Source organism: Temnothorax nylanderi, unplaced genomic scaffold (assembly GCF_030848795.1).
Source record: "Temnothorax nylanderi isolate EJ_2023f unplaced genomic scaffold, tnyl_v1.0 TNYL_tig0275_pilon, whole genome shotgun sequence".
Taxonomy (NCBI): Eukaryota; Metazoa; Arthropoda; class Insecta; order Hymenoptera; family Formicidae; genus Temnothorax; species Temnothorax nylanderi.
The window spans coordinates 191,646-218,148 of record NW_027249337.1 but is presented as its reverse complement, the minus strand read 5'-3'; the positions used below and the strand labels follow the sequence as shown (position 1 = coordinate 218,148).

Here is a 26,503-nt window from a genome sequence, read left to right as displayed (position 1 = left end):
CGAAACTGTATGCACGGCCCCGGCGCGCGCCGGAAACGGTATTAAACGAATGCCCCAGCGTACGCACTCGCTCGTAAGCACTCGCGCGAGACACAACGGGGGTTATGAGCCGCACACAGGAGGCGACGACACGTCACGTACACACCAGCCCGTTCGCCACTCACAATCGCGGCCGGCGCGCGGCCAACGAATCGTCAGGCCGTATCCGGCGTTGAGGCGGCATGGGACCCGGCACAGGCCGAGCTGTGGGTCAGGCCGTAGAACAACCGAAGCTCGTCACGCCGGCCTCAACGGATCCGATCTCCGATCAGTTGACGGCGGGCCCTCGAGCGGGTTGGCCGGTTTCCGAAGAGGATTGTTGTTCGTGGCTGCGCGTTCTATGCTAAGGGAGCCGCGACCTCTCTTCTCTCTGCAGCTGCTCGTCCTATTTTCCAGCCCGAGCCACGATCGGATTACCGGAGAGTAAACGCACTCCGTTGCTCCGAAAGAGAGGGCTAGGGGAGACCTTCGAAGATAACTTCGAAAACCCTTGCACTTGGAGTGGGTAACAGTTTCGAGTTGGTATCTCGATCCTAAACTTATAATCCCAACTAAATGAAATAAAATATTCAATAGGGCTACACTCTTATTCATTGAACAATCCTATGCAGGATTGTTATCTATCGTACTTTGACACTATTGAAATATTTACCTAATTGTAAGGCTTTGTCTCAAGTTCGTTATGTTAGAAAGGAAGATATTGATCCTACATCTCTCGGTATCTCTATTTAAATGACTGAAGAGCGTATAGTTTAATATCAGACCATCTTAAGATCGTTGCATCTGAATATTGCAGATTTCTGTACCCTTGAATTACACGAGGAATTGTGTTGACACATGATGCTATTTATAGATACACGCCTTTCGCGAGCGAATGCAGACTCGTGTAATCGATAGATAGAGGTGATATTTTCAATCTTCCGCGGTGAATGAATTACAGGCGCCAAGTCTAAGCGGTAATTTATAATTTGTCGTTACGCGTTTGTTATGTCAATGACATTGTAATTTAAAACATACAGACTGATGTGCAGGAAACCAGTTGAAGTCTGTGCATCAACATAATCGATCCATGGTCTATTTTTATTTGCCTAAACTAATAGTGGTCACTATATATATTATATACACACACTATGAAATATATATATAAATAATAAAAAATATGTAAGCAGCAAAATTATTCATAAAATATATATAAAAGCAATAAAAAAGCCATCATTTATGGTCTATCTACTAGAATTTATATGTAAATGTTTACAACAGAAATTAATAAATTCTTTTTCGCTCTGTTTTAAAACAAAAAATATCTTCCAAAGATTATTAACCCTTAAATGCCACCCGGGGTCCAGCGGACCCCAGACCCTTTAGAATGATATATTTTCAAATGTTCCCGCCAAAAATGGAGCTCATATTTATTTATTTATTATTTTTTATTTTTTTTTATTTTGGAGCCAATATTTTAACTGTTGACGATCTTAATTTTTTATACTATGTTGAAATTGAAATTTTAACAATATAAGCATTTTATTCTCTTTTCTAAGCCTTGAACAACATTGAAAATAATTTTCATAACTAAATATCAAAAAATCAATAAGTAAGGAGACATTTTTCATGCTGGGGTCTTTTAGACCCCATGTGTCATTTACGAGATTCTTGAGAGGTGTGGCATTTAAGGGTTAATATTAGTAAGCTTCAAATGTAAGATTTACAATTCTTCCCCTAATATAATCTAGCTTTTCTAATGTTGTATCTTCCTTGCATTATGTTCTAAATAAGTAAAAAAGTGACTGAGAAGAGAGAGAGAAAGAGAAAACAAACTCGTAATATACTGAAGAGCAAACAGAGTCGATATTCGCCCGTATGTACTTACATATTTATGGCCGCAGTAAGTGATCCCTAAAGCGGACGGCGCGTCGTTTAAATAGGCTTTACAAGCGGCGGAGAACGTGTAATTTTTCGTCATCTCGCGGAACCCTAGTTTGGGAGGCGCTGGCTGGGTAGAGAAAGGGAGGGCGCGCCGCCGCTGCTCCGAAGACTCAGGGTCTCGGTGAGTTGGTGTTTTGGAGGGACGAGAGAGACGCGCGCCGCCGGAGCCGATGTATACGGTGGCTCGTTCGAGTTACTGAATGGCCGCGCACGCGATACGCCACGGAGTTTTATATGAACGGAGCGAGATTATGATTTCCCAGTGAGTACGTTCGCGGAAACGATCATGACGTTTCAGCGTGTACTACCTGCCTATACGGTAGTGGAATGTGATTCACGACGCTCAATCAGCTATCCCGGAGTAACACGTCACTCCGGTTGAAGTTTCGAGCAATATAATCGCGGGCGATTCTTGGACGATACCCAAGCACGTTGGATGCTGTCGGATTCTCTTCTGGGAAACTGCAAGTTTGCAATCCTAATGGGCGTGGAAATGCGGATTTCAAGCGTTCCGGATAGAGAACCATTTGTCAAATGTCTGCCGATTATTCTCAGTATTATTTTTCTACCACGAGAGCGCAAAAGTTATAATAATCGTAATATAATGTGTTTTGAAGGATAAAATCAACACGAAGAAATATGTATAATATCCCAGGGGATATATATATATATAAATAAATTAAAACAAACTCGAACGTTAATCACTAATTGTAAGTTAAATAATCGCTATTTATTGTACTGTATTGTATTGTACTCCAATTATTAATAAAGAGAAGATCAATACATTTTTAAGCTATATAAAATGCCAATATATTATTTATATTATAGCAATTGCAATTGAGTTTCCAATGTTTATTTCGTCTGCATAACATAAAAAAATGATATGTTAATCGGCGTACATTTTTAAAACGAATGCAACGTTACACGGGTCAGTGATTCTGAAAATCCCGTTTAGTAATCTGATTTTTTTTCCCCGTTACTCATACAAATTTTTCAGAAAATAGAGTACATTGTTAACACGACGCCGATTACTGACGATGTATACAGAAACCGATTATTATCGTGGGAATTTATGTACGCTTATTCAATGCAGGATCATGAATATCTCGTTGTTCCGCGAATGATGGTAAAGTCCTGCCGAGTATATGCAAATATCAGCATACAGTCTGAAAATATACACTGGTAATGTGAAATGCTTAACATGGACTCGCTAGTATATCTAATGTGCTATCTAGTATATCTAATGTACCTATCATCCTTTTCCGAGTCAGGCTTATATAACGAATAATTTGTAGTTTACGCGCGAGATGGACTTTGCATTATTCGAAACTACACTATGGAGTACATTGTGCGATTGGTCGTCTAATGAAATTCGGGTTTTCATTCCGGGTTGAAAATAATAACGAGTCCGTCTCGATATTACTTTTAACCTGCTAAGTGGAAGTCACAGTTTAATGCAACTTTTATATTCCGCTGCGACGTTAAACGATCAGGACGGCCCGTCGTTCGTCGTAGCCGCAAGCTACGGGACTTCGGTATCGTCACACGCCGGCGGAGTCGTATGCATATTCCCGGGGAAATTAGCGGCGCGACATTACACATTCGTCATCCGCGCCTGACACTATCACCCACGGAGGGAAGCAAAGGAAGTGCGGCGGTTTCGACGACCGCGCGCGCGCAACGACCAGGATCCCCCGTCCGTTATTTCAACATCCGTGTCGTCGTAAAAATTGCGAGTCTGTCGCTCCGTTGCGCCGGATCCCGCCGTGCTTTCGGGAGAATCCTGTCGGAGGAGAGCGCCGCGCGCCGCCACCGTGGAGGAATTCTGATGCACGGAGGCTGCGCTGAAACGTCTCTTTCGAAAGGCCTTCCGGAATATCTCTTGTCGAGAGGCATGCATATGTATATATAGATTGGCGATACACGGCGGGGCTATTGCATCGGATGATTTAAAGACGATAATCTTATATATATATATATATATATATATATATATATGTATATACATATATAAAGTGAGAGTATACTGGAGAGTTCAACAGCCGCGTTAGCATGCGGAGGATGCGCGATGGTTATGCGCTCTGGAGACGAAGAAAGTCTCGGAGTGACGGGTTACGAGCTCCACGGTCCGTTTTGCTAAATAAAGATTATTTACAATAGCGCCGCCGGCCTTCGCGATTCACCGGTGCCGGTGAATGATTTTAAATCGGCCGAAAACAGATATGATAGAGATCAAAATATGTAGCCCGATATTGGAGAGATAATTCGCGGACTGAGTCATATTACCGATTACGGTTTTATCGAACGCGACAGTGCCGATACGCGATTTTAACGTGGAAATAATATAAGATTATACTGTTCCGCTAATTACATTACATAATTACATTCCGCGGTCGCGACAAAGGTCGCGCGATCTGAAGTTCAATCGCGGAATTTCTTTTAATTCCGCCCGCAAAACGAGATCCGGGAATCTCCAGACAATACAATGTCCAAAATCGGGACATAAGACGTCTTAAAGACGTCTTATATTTCTTAATAACGTCTTTAAGACGTCATATCATAAGTCGGCTTGAGGGCGGCCCGATTTTGGACACTGTGTTATTTGGAACTACACGTTGGCCACTCGGAAAATCGGGAACAGCGGGAGATTCCCATGGCATTCTAATCGGCGCCGACGCCGACAGGACAGACATCTCTCGCTGAACGTTCTACCATTCTAAACCACTCGTCTTTATCAGTAGCACAAACACGTGATAAACCTCTTAATCAAGCCGTTATATTTACAGACACCCAATTCTCTCTCTATCTCGAACTAAAAGTGAGATAATACGCCGCGCGTTATTATCTTCACACCTCCCCGATGGATGTTCGCACGGAACTTCTCCGTCAGTATACTATAAAAATACTCCGTCCGTATCGTTTCTACCTACGATCCCCGCGAAACGCGCGCAGCACGAAAAAGCGGTGTAAAGAAGAGAAAGAAGAGCAGAAGAAGAAGGTAAACAAAAGAACGCACCAGTGCAGCTTCACTGCATCCCCGAAGGCCCGAACACGCTCAGCGCGGTGCCCATCAGACAATAACGCAGGACCACGTGCTAGCAGGCGTTGTTGGACGCGCTTGCAGGTCGGATGGCTGACGTTCCTGGCGAACCCGTCGATCGTCATCACGGCCGTCATCACCGTCCGTCCGTCGCTGAAGGCGGCCCACCAAGTAGCGAGGAGACCCTGCGCTTCTCCTCGCGGCGCGGCGGGGCCCCGAACGGCCCTCACTTTCTCGTGGCCTTTTCTCTCTCTCTCACGCGGCGCGGCGACGAGCGTGTTGCGCGCTCCGAGACATGAATGGAATGCTTCCTCCGGCGGGCGATGCACGCGAGAGACGACTACGGCTCCGGAATGGAATGGAATGGGCCGAGAGGCTCCAGCACGGGTCTGGCCCCAGGAGTGGGGCCGGCTCTCGCCGGGCCCTTTGCAGGGCTCGCTTTAGTATCAGGGCTGTAACTACTGTCTTCTGTGTCGAGTCGCATGTTCGAGCGTGAACGTGAAGTGTCGAAAATGCTGGAAATAAAACCTTCCCACTTGTTGCCGAGTGAAGTGATAAAATAACGAGAATGTAGAGAGAAAAGCTCCGATCGTGAACATAATGACAGAATCGATGGATATCTTCTTTTTTTTAAATTTAGATCGTGATACTTCATTCCAATGTGTTCGCATTGTCTTTCCGATAAGATAAATTAATTGTTTTATTAACTAGTGAATCGATGAAAGAGAGCTATCCGCTTGCTAAAAATTGCTAATTACAAGTCATTTGATCGCGTATATAATTATTAGGTTTTTTAAATGACTATTTTTTTCCCAAATAGAGCAGTATTTTTGTAATTCTTTTCAGAATATTAATTCCGTTATCGCCGACGATGTAAAGCGCCAAGCATGTCGGCGGAGTAGAGAAAGGCCCTCGCTAATTTCTGAAATTTATGGCGGAACGTTCCTTCAGCTTGGAATTCCGGAGCACTTCGATCGCTTCTTTTATACTTCATTTTACAACCACGGCTGTGAAGAAGTCGCCACGCGGAGCGTGCAAGCATATATAGGCACAATATTTAATTGGACCTGTATTTTTGTTAGCTCTTCATTTGTGTTTGAATTTCCGGCGTAGGAAAGTATGTCGTTGCATACTGTCTACACGTGATCGGAATTCGGTGCTATAGTAAGGGCAAGGCGTACGGCGTCGAAGGTATAGGATTAAAGAGTCCTACATGCGTCGTATTATTGATTGACCTAAATGTGTTTGATTTCTTGATAATTTCACTCAAGTGTTTCTTTTCCTTCGTATTCTATGTCGACGATCACAATAGAAGATATTATCACGAGCAATACTTTACTTTTTAAAACATTTAAATATAATCTTGCAGAAATTCTGTACGTTTCGCAGAAATATTGCAAATAGCATAATTATACGTTCTTCTAAATTCAAAATTTCCTTAAAATTATTAGACAGAAGTTACAATTTTGTAAAATATTTATCTAAAACCGCGTAATTTTTATACGCGTACCGATGTGAGGCTAACTCGAGTTCTTTGGCCTGAAATCAAGAACACACTATAAATGGTCAAGAACATTATTCTGTTTTATATATCTGTGAATGACTAACGTTGGCGCCCGCGGATGATGATTAGGAGACTTTTCATAAGCGTCACTCGGTTATTCGAGCAGCTTGCGCGGAATTATCCCGCGTGACGAACCAGTGATGCATCTAACGCCGCCTGTTTCTACATATAAGTGCAGTAACGCAGTGACGCATACTGTAGCCAGATGACGTATATGAATCAATGACCATTATTGCCGTCCGACGAGCTACTGTGGTTTACGCTGTTCCACTTGGTTACAAATCCAGCAAGTCGATTGATAATCAATTGAAATCCAAATAAACGCGTGTAGAAGATACTCCCTTGTCATTTACGTTCACAAATTATTATTATCATTATTGTTATTTCTTTTCTTATTATCAATCGATGAGATATTGTAATTAATAACAAATAATTAATTTAAAAATCGTATCTATTTTTGGCGTGGTCCTTTCAGTTCAATTATTATCATTGCATCAAGAAATACAATGGAAACTTTGCTATTCATTAATGAGAGTGTCGCATCTTGTAGGGTAATTAAAGCAGGGAGAATTAGATGGCGAGTCTTCGTAACAATGGATGGTGCTGCGCGCGACACATTCCACCATAGAAAAATACCTGGCGACTCTGGAAATAGAGGAGGATTGAGTTCCGTTACGTGCCGTATAATGAGGACCCGGTGCACCGACAAAGTAACTATTTTTTTTGCCGCAATGGATTCTCATTAAATTATTCAAGCCACTTAGAAGGAGAACGCACATTTTACTTGTAGATCGTTTCTAGGAATGCACACAGTGGGAACGTGGATCTAAATGTACTTTTCGTTTCTGAATGGAGAGAGAGTTAATTTTCGGTTTAATCTTCAGGCCTATCGTTAGCATTTAATCGACAATTGAAAATCGAAGGAATAATTAGTAATTACTATTCTTACACACTAGAAGATAACTATATATCAGATATCCGATTGATCGACACAGAGAGATCAGGTCTGAAGTATTTTATTTGACACAGTGAAATAGCCGATTGAACAATTTCCAAAAATACATCAGAATACTTTCAAGCAAAAATAATGAAGACGATAATGCCAGGGTTGTCTTGACGTTGCACTGAGAAACACCTGGAGACCGTCTACACCTGGTTGCTTATAGAGGTCCTTTCATCGCATTTTAGTGTGCTACTTCGAGAGGGACGGAGAAAGCACAATGAACCGACTGTACGTAGGTAGTCCTGGGAACATGTCGATATTGCACTTCAGCTTCTTATCGATGCGTTGAAATGTCGCGGCTAGCACTTCTTCTAGCGTTTCACGTTGGCTAGCGGACTATTCGCGCGACTAAAACACGATGTTGTCCGTTAAAATATCTCACGCTAAGAAAATATAAAACTTCGTCAGCCAAGACTGTCTACATCCCAAGACTTGGGGAGTAGAGTCGAGCCAGTCGTACGGAGGAATGTCAGCGGGCGTATCGAGCTGAGGTGTGATAAAAAATGTATCCGTATACTCTAGCGCAGCAAAAGGCAAAAACTTCTCTAAAGATCTGACGAAATAAGAAACCGTCTAGATTACTACCCGCCCGCGCTCACTTCTTTGGCGTCTTGACCTTGCACCTATCTCGTACCAAACGTACACCAATTTGACACGGGGGCCGAGCGTGTGCTCGTTGGCACTGCCGGTGTTTTCCTATGCAACGTACGCGAATAGGACGCGGTTAGCGATTCCTTTATTTTTCGTACCAGCGCGGACCGAACAATGGGGGATCTAAATTGGGCAAAAACCAGTCCGACGTCTAGTTTGGTGAGGTCGGAGGCATTCTGGTGCACAGTGGGACCAGGAGCAGCGCCAGGGGGTTAGTGAGAAGGACAAGAGGCAGGAAGGGAGAAAGAGAGAGACAGAAGGAGGCACGTCGATAGTCTCACAATGCAGCCGAGAGCCGAGTCGCACAAAGCGACCGGGAGGGATCTGCGATCGATCCAGCGCGGGAACCGTTTTCCGTTCCGATGTCCTCGGAAACCTGCGAGCGACCGGCTTTTGCGGATAAAAGTGGCAATTAACACACAGCGACGACTGTGAAGGAATGTCCCGTGCCTGTATACGCCATTCCGCCACCCGGCTAGTTCGTTGCACCCTCTCGGTCAGTTATGACACGCGAATTTTGTTTTACTTTTTTACCCTTCCTTCTCGTTTGTTTTTTGAAGCCGCGCGCGATTCTTTCCCGATACTGTTTACAGCATCGTTTTTTTTTTTCGACTCGCCAGCTCGCGCCAATGCAGCTGTTTCTTGGAAGAGTATCCGGGTTGGTCGTCGTTTAGGGATGGACGTGTCGGAATGTGGGCCTTTTCGGAAGGAGGATGCGCCGGTCGGGCGCGTGAGCTATGTGTGTCGGAAACGGCGGATATCTTCGACAAGATTATTCGTCAAATTGATTATGTTGGAAGAGATAAGCGGGGCAATTTACGAAATTAATATATCATTCGAAATGAACGGTGATTCGCGAATATTGATGCATATAATAGTCGCAACATTAAAGATTGATGAAATTGAGTTCATGTATTATGATTATGAGAGAAAGCAAATTATGAAAATTATTGAAAAGTATATGATTATAGACTATCACTTCTATTTCGCGATGCATTTGACAGCTCTATGATATAATATTGTAGAAGGTTGTTTTTAATTTTATTTATAAAACACATAAAGGATTATAAACATGAAATGTAATGCTAAATTACCATTTAACAAAAAACATATAGTATGCGATATATTTTAGAAAATAAAGATAATAAAAATGCGTTTGTTAAATTCAATGTGCATTCTCTCGTCCTCTCTGTTTCTAGAAGCCACCAATTATCAGCATCCAACAAGATCGCGCTCTTCCACGATCCTTTCTTTCTTCCCTTTTTCGAATCTTTTTTTAAACATGATAGCTTCGTCTGGTTGCTCATCTTGCACTTGTCTCGTTTTCTTCCATCTCTGATTCCATGTCCGGATGTTCGTTTTGACTATCATCGACGGCACAACAACGCTTAAAACGAAGACAGTAATTGCGCGCCTGACGCAGACGCCAACGTCGTTTATGCTTCCTCTCGCCTCGATTGAGCGTACTTAATAAAATTTTGACGCCCGGTCAATCCTTTACGCTCTACCGTATCGATACTCTCTACAACTCGATTATCCTATTATCTTATAATTATTCACAGATTTTAATAGCATTATTCATTTACGTATATTAATTTTTTGGAATTAATATTAATAAAAGTATCGATTATCTCTTTAAGAAATTTTTGCAAATATAAAATATTATTTGGATATAAAGATTGCATTATTGCAATCCTTGCTGTATATATACTTTTGGTATATATGGTAACTAATAATAGGATATGTATATGTATAAAAGTATTTTTATAAATACATTTTTTGTAGAGTTCGTATGTTTATATATCTACTGATGGTAGATAAGAAGTTCAACTTGTTAGTTGAGTTTCTAATGTATTTCGTATATCATTTGATGTATCGAGTTAAAATGAAGATATATCAATATTTTATATTTCTCATTATTTGAGATAAATAATTAAGAGTAACTCTTTGTTTACTTCATTTTCAAGAAACGCAAAGATTATTATCAGATTTATCGATTGAACGTAAATTTTGTAACCAAAATATTTTTTGTTGTGTATTAGCTGTGTAGAATTATAAATGTTCTTACAAAATAGAAATATATATGCCAGTGTATTTCCGCAACTATTTCGTACATTAATTGACAATTAATATAATATTCAACTGTCATCTGCGTCATATTTTCTTTGTATAAAAATTTCTCGAATTAATAGAAATATAAGATAATTGAGAGATGCAAGTGCATGAAAGACACATTACAAAGCTAGAATATGATTTACAGGAGAATAGAAAAGAAGACAAATTCGGAGCACGCGCGTTGTGTAATAAACACAGTAAAGAAAAATAGTAGTATATTCTTGAATATCGTTTTAACGGGCGCTGCAATTTTTTTTGCACATAAACGCACTTGAAGACAGTTATATATTAAAAAAGATAATCATACTATTTAGCCATCATTTCGGAATTTTATGAAGATTTTTAATCTATTAGTTGCATTTTTATCGAAATTATTCAATTTATCTATGAGGCTATTATTACTTTTATTTTTATAAAATATACATTTTATTTATTTATAAAAAAAGAAGTATGTGTGTGGAGTTATTCATTTTCTATATTATCAACTAATGGTCAAAACTAACGAGAAAGCATTCCCAATTGATACTTTCCGATTTTTATGAACTTTAACTATAGATACATTAAAATAATAAGAAACAAGTATTTTTATTCTTAATTGCATGTTAATAGTTTTAAAACATGTCCTTGAAGTCAGTCCAAATCGATTAATTTCTAACGCAAATTATAAATCGTTAGAGATCGTTTAAGGTGAACTTGAGGTGGTTTGGCTGTACGATCACTGGATGGCTCGAGTGCCTCGAGGATTGCTAAATTCCGAACTCATAAATATGAGGGAAGAGATAATTTTCAGATTAATTACAAACCATGAAGTTTTTACATGTTTTTAATTTGGTATATACACAACATAGTTTTAAATTAATTAAAAATGTAGATAAACAACATGTACATTTCTAAAATTGGAAAATGACTAAATCTTTTCTCTACACCGCACGCAATTCTGTAAATTTATTTAATTATTACATACATTTATTAATTACAGGAAGTAGAAATTTGATATATGCACTCTAGAAAAATATCCCGGCGAAAATTTCACATGTTTTAAATTTAGCAAGTAAAAATTACGGTTCAACCTGCAGTCCTATAAAATAAAAAATTAATGCAAGATGCTTATTGTTAGTAATAAGCGCAGAGCTTATTTTTTAAATATCGTAAACTGTTATGCCAAAAATCAGCATGCTATATCAACTAGCAATAAGTGCAAATATTTCACTCTAAAATTAAACTTAAGGGGTAACGCCACTCTAGAGTCCCAAAAAAGCCAATTTTTGATAATTTTTTTCAGAAATACAATAATCATAAATAAAAATCGGTTTAATTCTATTTATTATCTATATATTAAAGTATAAAAAATTTTTTTTATTAATTTTTTATTGACAAAATGGCGGCGCCAGAGCCATTGATCCAAAGTGCCTTTTTGCGGAAGTCGTCCAACGGGCGGAATCGAAGCTCCTATAATTTCTGAGTTGGAACAAAAATTCAAAGATTTTTGAAAAATATATAAGATTTTCTATAGAAGTACCTATGGGAATTGCGAAATATCATTTTTTGTAAGAATGGTGCATGTTGGAAAAAAATGTTTCATTTTTCGCTAAAAAATTTCGCACAAAATTGTTTATAAAAAAAGTTTTGTTCAACTTATCGCAAAATCCATAGATACTTCTAAAGATAATGTTATTGTAAAGTTTCAATCAAAATTTCAAGTCAATCGGATAAAAGTTGCTCAAGTTCTGATTCCGCCCGATTTTAAAAAAGTGATTTCGAGAAAAACGCGTTTAAAGTTTCAGTTAACATTCACAGATGCATTCCGCGCCGGCAGACTGATTACGAAAAAGGGATAATAGAGATTTTTCCGAGCTTTGAAACCAAGTGTACCTTATTTCTAAGACCTTAAAGCATCGTTTAAGCAAAAAAAATCGATTTTTTGAAAATTCTAGAGTGGCGTTACCCCTTAAAAAATTCAAAATTTATAATTTAGAAATCTCTTTTTCTCTCTCTCTCTCTCTCTCTCTCTCTCTCTCTCTCTCTCTCTCTCTCTCTCTCATTTCGTTTCAAGGAAATGTTTAAATTTCTTAAAAAGTGTGATGTTAAAAATTTATAAATAAATACTTTTTCTTATATTTTGTTTTTCTCAATTTGCATTTAAACATACAAGTTAAAATAATGATACACAGAGAAAAAAATAATGTTGTATATCAACAGCATTAGTCTAATTGGAAATAATCTTGTTAATTCAATAACAGTATTAGTGAAACAATACTTATTTTATTAAAAGAAATATTTATTTTATTAAAACAAAAAATGACGTATTGAATTAACAAGATTATTTCCAATTAGACTAATGCTGTTGATACAACATAATTTTTTTCTCCGTGTATAGTTACACTGCAATAAAAGTAGTAAAGAATATTATTATGTATCTTACTTAAATATAATTAAATACAATTAAGCTGGGTGATATTGTACGTAATTCTTATAAGTACTATATTTTACGAAATTGGAAACCGCATCTCTTTTCAACATAAATGATGGATGTGATAGCAAGTAGTTATTATCAAATATTTAACCATTAGAGAACGGGCAGTTTTTTAAAATGATTTTTTATAATTTTTATTTATAACTTTCATATATGTTATGTATGAAATATATACTTTTTTAACACGTTATGTATGAAGTATAACTTTCATATGTGTTAAAGTGTTATACTACGAAAAATAAGTGACTCCCGTGGAGCCTAAAAATAGGCTTCACGTCTGGTGCATTAACATAAATGGAACAATTGAATAAAATATTCATATAATTGTAAATTTCAATAAATTATTATTTATTTATATTTAATTTTAAATGAGAAATATGGAAATACTTTTTGTAAAATCTTGTTATAAAAATATATTTTGAAATTCAGAGCTAAAAAATGCAAACAAATTTATGAGAAGGACTTTGTGAGAAAAAATTTTTATTTACGAGTAAAGGTATTATAGAGTAGAAAAATAGTAAAGGTAGAAGGGACATAGTATTTAAAGGTTTCACAAAAGAGTTCTAACAAGATAAGAGTAATCGCTTCAATTCTCAGAATTGGTTATTCTCACTTGTTTCCCTTAGATTCCCTTAGAGTTCCCTATCAAAAAAATCTTATATATGATATTTTAGCGCATAAACAGTTTGAAACCTATAAAAATAGGCTTCCTGTCCTCTAAAGATTAAATATGGTGAATACATCTAATGAGCAAGACTCTATTTCCACTCACGCAAAGATAATTTTCTTCATATTCTATTCTTCTTCTTTCCAGATGAGAATCAGTTACTGACCGAGCAATTTCATGCGCACTTGGCCAGGGGGCTGCCCGTTACATAGAAAATGCAATTTTAATTCTCCGTGCGCCGTATAGTGCAATGCGGACAATCCCACTAAAGTAGTTGCTTATAGAACCGGGTGTGCCGATACGTGAGGTTAATCGATAAATAGATCCTGATTATTAATGAAAAAGTGAAAAAAATGTTTTCCGGTCAAAATAAATATCTTTTTCATTTAAAGCTCGACTTTTTTATCCTGTTTTTATTTAATTGCTCGATATTATTAATTAATGCCTTAAATTTACACTTTTTTAGAAAAAAAATTGATTCTAAGGAATTTTTAACAAAAAGAGTATTATATTTTTATAAAATCCGTGTAATACATAATGTAATATATAAGTATTATTTCTATATTAAATATGTAAATAACTTCTAAATTGCATAAATTTCAGTGATGGCGTTAAATCAATATCATTTAAAATATTCAAAACAACTCCCAACCCGTTTTTATCGTATTGGGAAAGAGGAAAAAAGAAGATGTACAATTAGATAGGAAAACACATGGTATTCATATCATTTGCCAGAGAAAATAATACAGAACTACCAGAAAGAAATAGAGACGTACGTATGATATACGTCTTGCAGCTGTCAAGCTTTCACAAAATTAGCGAGTCAGAAAAGCAGGCCAGCTAATTCTACATATGAAAGTAATATTCCCTCGAATATATAATTCCATTTAAGTAACGCGACAAGTATTACGCGAGTAGAAATATTTGAGACAATTAATATGCGTGAGTGTTTCTTAAAGTTACACACACACACACACACACACACAAAACCTACATTATGTAAAATTATAAAATTTTATAATACGTATAAAATTATATGGCAAGTTTTAAGAATTTGTTAGCGTAAATAAGTGTATATAATCATGACTTTTAAAATATATTTGGTATACTAAAACAATTCAAACAGACTTTTCCAACCAAACCACAAAACGATATAAAAGGAAAACCTGGTAGGAAAGGATACCTGTTACGAAACGACTTGCCGGATTCGAAGGACAAGATCGAGGATTTTCAGGTTCTTATACACCTACCATCAGGAATCCACCGATTCATCACGAGAATTTTTAGGGGTACTCTAATGGCACTTTAGAAATCTAAAGTTACAATCTCTCTACCTACCTGCCTAACCACGTTTTCTGGTTAGTATTATTTATTTCTTACATTCACTTCATATTTTTTTGAGTTTCAGTAAACGCAGTGTGATAATAATTGATTGTATTTGAAGCCTATTTTATCGAAACTCGATTTGAAAATTTAAGAAATAAATGGAGAAAAAGCAATGCTTGAGAAAAGGAATGAATAGAAAGAACAATGCTTTAATCATTATTTGCAGATATAAAAATTCTAATTAAATTTATACAATTACCTAAATGGTTTAAATATTTATTTAGAAATTACGTATTTAGTGTTTCAAAATAGAAATGAATAATTAATCATAATATAAATATTAAATTAATTAGTTATTTGATAATTAATTGTTAAATAATAAATAACTTTATATATATAATCAGACGAAATTATTAAATTATTTATAATTTAAATTACAAATTTACGTTAATGTTGATCAATTTACATGATACGATACTTCGTGACAGTAATCATGTACGATTGTAACACGGACGTTTGTTTGAAGCGTAAAGAGATGAGGTAACGAGTATGGGCACGCGATTTATCATAACAACGGGAGAAATAGTAAGGCATCGGTACATCTTGTATTTACTGAATGCAGAAAAATATGCCTGTGCGTGCGAGATGCAATGTACTTGCGAGATTCAGTTATGTTGCACTGACCAATTCTCAGTTTACGTTATATTCATTAATAAAGCAAAATGCACACGGATCCCGTGCACTCGCTACATTTTGCGCAGCGGTAAAATGAGAAGTAGATTCTACAATACAATTTAAGCTGTATTAATTTTTGTTTAAAAGTGTTAAAACGTGTTCCATTATTCGTAAAAATACTTTAATGTACGTTTTAATTGTTTAATTTTTCAGCAAAAAAGAAAAATGTTAAAAACTCCTTATTTTTCTTTTTTAAAATATATAAATCAAGCTACAATAAATAATGAACTGCATGGAGTAAAATTTTGATCAAATTTTCTTTGGAATGTAACATGTACCATATGTTTATTCCTCGGTTTATTAATTAATTACGTGTATTTTAAGCGTTGAAATTTAGTGTTAGAATTAGAGAGCTTTACTTTCTTCCCAATAATAGAGATTTAATATTTTATAACTTATTATTCTGTATATTATTGTACTTCGAACTTTTCGTTGAAAAAGTTAAACAAAAAAGAAAGAAAAATACGCAGAGGTTTACATAGAATTTCAATTTTTGTAACAACTTGGGAAGGAAGTAACATTAATGACATTTTGATGCAATTGAGGCTCCCATGCTCACGATGCATCGAAGTCCCGTTAACTATACATGTGCGCGACTTTGCGCACGTTACACAATTACTTACAATTACTTGATTGTACATGAAGTAGAATTTTAACGACATTTCTGAAGATAATAATCTTAAATTGCAGTACATTGTTTCTCATTTCCATTTTTCGTAACATTTTATTCCATTTTATATAATTTGTAATGCTTCAAAAGATTTTGCTAATAAAGAACAGATGGTACATATGCAAAATTAACATAAATTGTAAAAGATTATTGTTAATAAAGCATAGTAATTATCGGAATAGTATTTCAGAATAGATCGTAAATGTTACATACTTTATCGTTTTTTACAATCACAAACACCATTGAAATAATCATCAGTTTTACTGTAAGTATGGAACATAGCATAGCAGAAGTTACCGAGCGGATAGATATAATAGTGTACACTTAGCAGCTCTTGGCAGCTCTTAATGAGAAAAATAGTTCAGTGTTGACAATTATGTAATTAAAACTATACGACTGAAATAATTGATAATATCATATAATTCCATTTTATTATCACTGTTATTATTTTTTAGTCATAACTGACTTGAATGTGAAAGTATAGTAAAAGCTTTATTGTTTTAACTTTTAAATCTTGTTCTATTGATGAAGTATGTTTTTATTAACAAAACATGTATTAACAATAAAGGTCTTCTGAAAGATGCCTGAGATCTTTCTTAACAAAATATTCAGTAATAATTCTCCAGTTTATCACATTGTAACTATAATTTTACATGTTAAATGAGTAAAACTAGAAAGTCACGAAAAACGAGGTAGAAACCAGGCAATTCCGCCTAGCGCTAAACATGTTATTTAGTGTGAATAGCGTGAAACACGAGGAATACTCGGTACAGTTTACTTTTCGTAGTCTTATTTAAAATAGTTATTCACAAATACTTTATAAATCTTTCGATAGCGGTTATTTATTTATTAAGACTTTTCCTATCACGAGACACTCTATTTTCCTGAACTTTTTTTTTTGAAAAAAAGGAGCGTCAGCTAATTTTGATTTCCATCGTAAAATTTTGGAGTCTTAGTCTTGTGGTTTTCAAGTTTTATTGCATCTAAGAATTTTTTAAGAGAGAAGAATGTGATATAGCTTAAAATATATCAGTTTAAAATGATAAAAGGATGTATTCTCGGATTTGAAGGGTTCAGTCCCACTTTGGCTTTCTATTTCAGTTTTCCGTTTCTCATCGCCGAAAGCATATACCAGTTTCAGTTTAGAAAACTGGATACGCATACCATGGGCAGAAGTTATATAGTACTATACCAGCCGTGCAGGTAAGCACGCTTCGCCGCAGAAAATGTTGGGAGAAAGAGAGAAAGATTCATGGGAGTGGGGATGGGGAAAAGGACTGCTTTAGAGAGCGGGAATGGTGGTAGTCAGCCAAGAAGACGTGACGTACATACTCGGCGGTGTACAGTGTACCCATAGCTATGGCATAGTTAAAGTGGGAGAAACCGTGTATGACCGTCCTCAGCCTGAGCCAGTCTCGTGTGAACGACCGTGAAGTGAACCTCGGATGGTGCACGCTCAAGGACCTTGAGTCCTTTTTTCGCGCTGAAACTCCGGAGCTTCGGGATAACCAGTGGCTGCTAGTTGACGGAAGTGGACTGATCGTCAGTGCGCTTTTCCGTGCTCGAGTTTTGACAGAACGAAAAAAACGAAGGGGACCGAGTTCCCGCTGTCATTGATGATTTGTTCCCCAGAAGAAATTCGTGTTGCTCCAGATACTTCGTGAACCGTATTCACGACGTGTGTCTTACGGATGTCTTTAGTGTGAACCGAGTGCTCGGATATTGTACCGAGGTGTTTTGAATGTGAGATATAACATTGAGAAAACCTTGTTGTTTGAACGGTATTTAATTTGTTGACTGACTTGTTATTCCGCATTGAATCGTGAACATTGCCTGCAAAACCTTGACCATCATTTTGCAAACTTACTGCATTGTCATATTATTCAATATAAAAGGTACTTTATATTTCGATCAATCTGTGAAATATTTAAATTCCTACACGACTCTATAATCGTGAGATTGAAAAATTAGTTAACCGACGTTTTCTAAAAGAAGCGATACCTATTACTGAAACCACTTTGTTAAATATAGTTGTCAAACAGTCTTGTATTTTGAAAAATTTATAAGCAATTATTTATAAGCAATTCATTTTGGAGTAGTAATTAAAAAATGTTTTCTCTTCGAGAATCAAAAGAAAGTTGTCTGAGAAGAATTGTTGACAAAAAATAAAATTCTTTAAAGCGCAATTCAAAGCAAAATAGTAAGATAAAATAAATCTTATGACAACGGAATACAGTCAGTTTTGTATAAAACAGGCTCCTATCTCATCGGATATTAAGTTAAAGTCCGGCGCGGCACATTGGCCAAAAACCTGACGTGTACACCGGTCTGATCCGCCGCCAAGTAGGTCAACCGGCGTGTGCGAGAGTGCGAGACTGAACAAGAGAAAAAAAGGAACACCACGAGTGGCAGGATAAGGGGTGGAGGGAGAAAAAGAGAGAGGGGCGAGGGAAAAAGAAAGAATGGCGTGCCGCAGGCATCGCCCGTGAAGTCGGCTCCCCCGATGTCCAGCGGCTCGTTGTGTAGGCTTGTGTTCCAAAATGGCGGACATTGGTAGGCACCACAGCTCGCTTCGAATCGACGACGACCGATCCGGATGCGCGGAATCCTGAAGAAGGGATCCCACGCGACATCGCGTCCTTGACATTCGCAGCCCTTGATCTTGCTAGGAAAAGCGCGGGGGTTGCGAGAGCAGTCGATGATCATGGCGGGACCAGTTGGGTCGAAGGTCCTCGTGACCTTGACGATCCTTGCACTGTCCGGTAAGTCCGGGAGAGGAAAGGTTGGGATAGGGTAGTGAGCCAGGAGGTGGAGATAAAACTATTAGACATGGAGTTATTTGTGTTAAATGCGATGGACTCCTAAAGCGTAATTGAATTTATATAAAAAAATTTAACGAAATATTAACTGCATCTCATTTTAATTGCGAGTCTCTATTTATTAATCGGTGCAGCAAAATTATATATATTCGAGCGTGTAATTTGATCCATGATTATAATTCCGTTGATTGTAAAAAATAATAAAGTACAATTTAAAATATAATTAGTGAGAGATAAATTTTCTATTTAGTTACTAATACATCCCGCCTAACTCGTGCGCACTATAAAATACGAATTATGACAGACCGCAAGATTCGGTGGAGATATCAACGATCGCAATGTAATGTCGTCACGGTGACATTAACGCTCAGCTTAAGTATGTCGGCGTCACGTCATTTACTCGCGAGATAATTAGTGTAATTTACAAAAAAAAAATGCGATCTCTTGAAACGTATCTCGAACCTGTCCGATAGGTTTTTAAGCCAGCGGCGTGTCGGCATATTCGAAACCGGTATCTTGACCTCCACCGAAAAATTCGGCAGGCTCAAGAATGCTATAGGATCGAGACGCTTCATCGAATCGCACGTGGCTATTAAGTAATTAAGGAATATTTTATCACTTCCCCGTTGGACGTAACGTTCTGTGAACGTCTACGAGGGTACCGCCAGGATAATTATACTTATGCATGATGAATATTGATTTCCATTTTTTTTCGAGGAACATGTCAAGAATTTATGCAAATACGGCGCGACTGCGTAAATAGAAATACGTCCGGTTTCGCAGCGGTGTACATGTCAGTGCTACCTGGAGGAGATAAGCGCTTCGGCATCCGTGTCGTGCCACTGCACGTCTGGTTTCGATACCACGTAAATCCCATCCTGTGTAAAATCATCAGGCTCGCGAATTCACACACACACACACACACACACACACACACACACACACACACACACACACACACACACATAATCCACAGAATATATACACGCTTATAAAGCACATACGGATGGCTGGAATTCAAAACAGAGATATTAAATCAGAATTTTATTAATTAATATCTTGAATTAATATTATAATTAATATTTCGTTACGCAACGAACAGCTGCGCACAAAAATAATTGCACCGAGATCACTCCTCTCAAGAATTGAAACATTCGGAGGTCTTTACATTTCAGATTAAAAAGCTGGCGACGCGGTTACGAAACGCGTACACACATACGCAATTTGTCAATACAGTTTTAAGACCCGCATAAAATTGTTGGAATCGAATAAGTGATATGGCCTATATTTTCTCTATTCGTCTCTCACCACCTGTATCCATATCAAACTTAGACAAACGGAGGAAACGTGTGTAACACTCTTTTTATCAGATTTGTAGTCTACACGAGGCAAGTGTTCAATATTCACGAGTTATTTTAAATTCCTAAATGCGTTGTTTAAATATTCATTATTATCTTGCATATTACGATTAATTGTGTTTCTAATAAATAGACCGCAAAAGTTTAGGAAGTTTATAGATATATCTTGTTTCTTTCTCAATAATTTTATCATTTCAAAACCACTGGAGTATAAAACAGACATTTCGGTACGTCAAAAATATTTAATCATTACTGAAAATTTATGCAAATTTCATGGATTTAATTTCGTACATTTCGACACTCGATAAGTGCAAATCATTAAAGCTATGTGACCATTATTGCATTTCACGTATTTTCGCTTATTAGCGTTTACACTCTGTAGCATTAATATTGGATTCCGCGCCTCTTCACGTACATATTAATGACTGACATATTGCAATCCATTTCGCGCTAATATAATTAACAATGATGTTTAGAATTATGAGCTAATATATTCTCAAAACGTTGAAATATCAAATTGGCATCGTTATCAATTTACTGCGCAATATCGATACCTATGACGCTCGATGCCGTAAGAGCATTCTTTTTCACCAATGAAAGAGTCATCGACTGACGCATCACTCCCGTAGCTTTCGTAAGTTTTACCGTCGCTATATCGGGCTTCCCGTTTGCGCAAGGAAAGATATTTGCATGAAGCTACTAACGTCATCAGGTGCGCGCGCGCGGGAGCAACGACACCGCGAAACGTATATCCGGCATAGAGTTTCATCACTCCCTGACTTTCGCCCAACCGCACACACCGTGAAAGTGTCACGAAATCGCTGCCTGTGCAGTAGAACAGAAACAGAAGACTATAGTTCGGGCTGCTCGGAGAATCGCTATTTCGAAGATCGACCGAGATAAGAATCCGTTTATCTGCCGAATTTTTACAAAAGCGAAAGTCGAAAGTCGAATTTTAAGCGAGAGTGAACTTTACGGCACGAAAGATGGAAAAGTGAACTATAACACTTGAAATGAAAGCAGGATAATGCTATTCATTATATTATAATATTTGAAATAAAGTTGAAAAATAGTAAAAACAATTGTTGATTTGAATCATTAGTCGCGAAAGATTGTAACACTCTAAAGCGCAATTTAAAGTTTTGCTAATCTTTTGCCTCGCGGATAACGTGAGAATTATTTCACGGTTGACATTTATGGAGTATCTCGCGCGGATATACGGAATCGCGTGCGCTCTCGTCACGTCACGATTACGTAGCTGTCGTAAAGCAATCCATGCTCTTTTGCGGTATAGTGTCACTTTCACGTGACACGTCGATTTGCGTGTGCGCAACATCGATTTTACAGCTCCGCATAATGTCGAATCGCACCGCGCGGATTCGAAATGTCGCGTTTACTGGCGAAAAGAATAAATATTGGGCTGGAATGGGATACCGTTAAGTCTGCCGTTACCGCCTCGAGAGACGGCACATAGCACGGTACACACGTCCACGGGTAACCCCTGTCAGGTTTCTTTCCTGTTCTTTTATGGTTGCGTTAGATGAAGCTTATCGACGTTAAGTCAGTCCAAAGACAAAAAAGAAAACGGAATAAAGAATTGGAAAAAACAATGAAACAAAGTGTACAATATTTAAAAAAATATTAATATATTTCGTTTGTCTCATTTTGTTATTCGCCGTTAATTCAAATATGTGTCAATTGTAAATCGGGGAACCAAAATAGTGTGTTGAAAGAGTGGCGCAATAGTGGTACTCGAATTAACTCCGCTCCGCGAACAATAAGAGATGATTACTCGAGATTTAACGTAAGAGCTATTATCGCGCGCGCGCATTATGGGAAATTCGTCGGGGCCGTGCGAACCGGATCGATCTTTTGAATTAGATAGGACAGATCGGAGACTCCCATGCTTAATCGGCCACCTGCACCGCTTCTTGAGGTCACCCGTGCGTCTAATGTCGCGCTAATACCGGTTTCGGGTCAGTATCATTATCGCCGGTATTATCGGCGATAACAGGAAGGTATTTGTGAGACCGGTAATATTTTTACGTTTGCTCCTCACTCCTTCTCCGTCTCGAGCGGACACGATGTAGCGATTTCGCCGTTTTGAAAAAGGCGTTTCTATCTTCTCGTGAAAAGAACGTCCGTTGTCCTCTCTTGAAAATATGCGTTACCGCCGAACAATTACCTTGTTTTTCAGCATTCAGTTCTTTACCTACAAACCGTTTGTCGTGCTAACCCTGGCAACCTGCGGTTTCTACAAGTAACTATAAAAATCTTATCTTTATAGTTCTGTTTATACCCTGCCGTTGTCTTTTACACCATTGCGCTTTCCTGTACTGCTAACAATAAACTGCTGACGGAAACTGTTGGCTAATATTGATTTTCAACTTTTTTTTAAGACAAAAGTTTATCACATGAAATATATCTCCTATATTATAGGCATATAGTACCGTTTTCATTCCTTGAAACAATTTCAATTCCTCTATTCGCGTTCTCGGACCGAGCGATTCAGCGTAAGAAACGTTCTGCAAGAAGCTAATTAACGAAGTAAAAGTACCGCTGAAGAATCGTTGCGCCGCGTAGGTACTCTCTCGCACATCTTGCCCACTAATTATTTCGAGTACGATTGCATGCGGGCGACGCGACGTTTCGTCTCGCCCGGCCGAGAGGCGAGAATCGCGCGGTTCCCCGGGTTCCCGTCGAAGATGCAGAATATTCCGGTCCCCGCGAGAGGCTCGGCGGGACTGCATTCCGTTCGTTACGACGGCGCGGCGGCGGCGGAGCTCGCTATGCGATTCACCTACATTCTCACGGCTTCCCGGCTTGCATTAGAGGAGATCGTAGTGCCCGTGAACTCCGTTACTTATTTACAACGCGCAAAACTGTAAAAATATTCTCCATTAATGCGCGCCGATAAAACGGCCGCTTCGCTGCGTGGAACGACCGACTGAAATTTTAAATAGACTTCAGACCGTTTCAACAAACTTATTCTGATCAATGTTGTCGGGTCACTTTGATTAGGCTTTTTCGTAGGAAATTCTCAAGAAGCCTTTATCTCTTTTGAAATTAATTGTTAAAATTAATTATTAACAATTGTTATTAATTGTTAATTGTTTTTTCTTACATCAAAAGTGTTTTAAATAACGATTCATCTTGTATAGCTATAGTGATATTGATAATATAAACAAATATTGATTTATTTACTTGATTACTCAATATTGTTACTTGTAATAACAATTGCGTATGGAGCATCTGCGATCGATCCTTTGTCTACGTGCGTGTCCAACATTTTTATGATTTGACATACTTTCGGAGAGATAACTGTGTAGCAGCCGAGAATCTTATTTACGCGCGCACACGTTGGGCATTGTATTTTAATCAGAATTAAAATTACACTCTCCCGGGCGCATGCACGACCAATTGTCAGCTCCTCCGTACAACCCAGGAGCGCTCGCTTGCAATTACGGTATTATCCTGTTACGCGGAATGTCCTACTATTGTGAGCATTAGGCTTGCAGCTGCAGCCGTATCTCGAGTGCAGCGGATAGTTTGTAATGCATATATTACGCTGGATGCCATTGAGGGAGGATACCGTGAGAATCCAGGAAAATTGTATAGTCGTCGTTATTCCGAGAATGTCCCGTAGAGTCTGATAACTTCTATCAGTACACGCGGAAGAGAGCGCGGAGAGCGCGCGCCGTGAGCTTTTCTAGAATTTCTGCCGACAGCCACACGTTTGAATAATATTTGAGCTTCGTGCGGAAAGGAAGCCGCGCGAAGGAATCTTATCATTACATCCACTTCCGCATCTTCTTTCTCACACATCTGGGATTGCAGTAATATCTGTATATAAAATAAATAATAATTTTGTAACAGCATTTACATCAAATTAACTATATTAACGAAAGGAAGGAAACGTCGTCGACTCCTTTGCTGCAATCGACGCATTATTATCTCTTATCAAGAGGTTTCATCAAGAGAATTCATCAGACAATTCATCATACGGAATTTAAGATTTCCATTCTCCAATGAGAATTCCATTGAAAGTCTTAAGCTGTATATGCACATAATTTCGCACGTAACACGACCTTCTTAGAAAAAGGACAACGATATTCATTTACACGTAAAGGAACAAGCTCAAAGTACTTCAATGAGAGTTAATTTAGCGTACTTCATCTCACTCGTGATTTATCGTATCCTAGTACCATCAGTCGTTTTATCATTCCTTCGCATCAGCCTTCAGTTGATTTAATTAACGATAACAGAGCATTGTGCGCGCAGCAATGGTGTAGCGTAATGGAAAAGAAGTCTACATCGGGAACGCGCTGAATGCAATCCTAATCGTCCCCTCAGAAAGGGGCTTCGCATTCAAAATCGCGGCGTGTCGCACGTCGTTCAATGATTAATTGGGAATAGAGACGATGCGTGGCGGAAGCGAGGCCTCGCGGAAGAATACTCGCAAACTAGCCGCGGCGAACCGATTCGCGGAGGCACAAATGTGCTTTTTACCTGAACGATCGGGCACCTTCGCTAATGAATAATTAATAGTTGACGCGGCGGTCAGTCAGCGATGCGAACGGCTTTATCCGCTCGGCTGGATCGCATGCCCCCGCAAGAACGTTAAGGTTCTTGTGCCCCCCCCCCCTCCCGGAGACATGAGGCTTAGCTTCCTATTATTTCACAGTACCGCCTGGATAATGAGTGCTGATCGTCTTCATGTTTTATCAATTTCCACTTTTGCGATACGTGATCGTAATGACGACATGAAATGTAATTTTCTTCATATATGCCTGTCTTTCATGATAGGTACCTTGTCTTGTAATTCATCTCGTTAAAGGAATAATTCACCGGAACCTAGTAACGCAAGTAACAAATCGATTGCTATTATCTAATTTTCCAGCATTGCCTGGCAATTCGGATGTCTGTTTAAGCATCTCATCGATTCACAAACTTCCGCTTTCATTGTACGATCGCGGTATCAGCAATCACTGTAAATGACATGAAATTGAATCTTCTGGTAGCGTTCTTTTTTCGTATTAAATTATCTCTTATAATTTCTATCATTAGGATTCCTGCTATTGGAATAATTGAATAGCGGAGGATACGCTATTCAGAAAGACGTCGCGAATCTTGATACTGTCAATCTCGTTTCGTGCCATTGTCGTCAACGGTGAAAGTCGCGACAAGAGGGAAAGGCTCGTGAAAAAAAAATGGTTCTCTAATATGCACACTTTCTACGCGATAAGTCCAGATGCGATCGACGGACGCGTCCCGCCAGGGATGCGGAGATATATTTACGCGGTCATGTATACGTTCCGCGGGATAGGCGCGATTAATTGTTTCAACCGATATATTCCATATTTATGGACGATATTCAGGTCGGCCGTGGCCATTATCGAAACGTCGTGATCTAGGTATGCCGCGGCGCGTCGTCTTAGTTTCACTTAAATTGCTTCGCGCGTCGTTGCATCCCCGCGCGGGGATACGCCATTGTCCGACACGTGTACGAAATGCAACGCGCGGTTAGTATCCTCGGGAGAGATCCTGCTATCCGAGAGTCGAGTGTAAACCAGTTGACTTGAAAGTAAAGTAAAACTAGATGCTATATATGCGCGCGTTCAGACAAATAAATTATATTATATCCGATAAGAAATTATAACTAGCCGACAGATTACATCATGGATGCGAAATAAAAAAATGTCTGTTCGGTTACGGTTAGAGTTCGATAAGACAAGCTAGTGGATGTTCCGGTTTCGGTTTCGATTTCTTGATTAAAGAAAAAACCGGAACCGTTTAAATTACGGTACTTCTCAATTACAGTTACGATATCTTTAGTTCTTTTTTTTCTGACGTTTTCGTCTTTTAAGTAAACAACGTAAATTTTCTTTCTATTCCCTCTATATAATATTCGGTAATGCTTCTCTTTAATGCAATTTTTAATTTCTTATACGTATTAATTTTTATGATAACACTGTTCAACAAAAAAATGCACAGGAATGAGAACAATTGTTTCTCGTAGTTTTGTGAACGTTGAATGCAACGATCCCGTTTACTAAATTGCTCTATCACGTTACAATTCTGAGAAATTTGTAATTAAATTGCAAAAAAGGACTATTTTAG

The 26,503-nt window shown here is 38.2% G+C and overlaps 1 protein-coding gene across 5 annotated transcripts in view; it reads right to left on the bottom strand.

Annotated features, from left to right (window-relative positions):
* Positions 1 to 26,503, bottom strand: part of LOC139780389 (cyclin-dependent kinase 4) — an 89,936-nt gene that overhangs the window by 11,454 nt on the left and 51,979 nt on the right. The window contains exon 1 of one of the 5 annotated variants that reach the window (XM_071719019.1): positions 4,979 to 5,305. The exons of 3 other annotated variants lie outside the window; for them this stretch is intronic. The gene's annotated coding sequence lies outside the window, so the exon portion shown is untranslated. Of the gene's footprint in view, positions 1 to 1,906; positions 2,147 to 4,978; positions 5,306 to 26,503 lie in introns of those variants that run through there. One more of the 5 variants, XM_071719017.1, reaches the window with a different exon arrangement.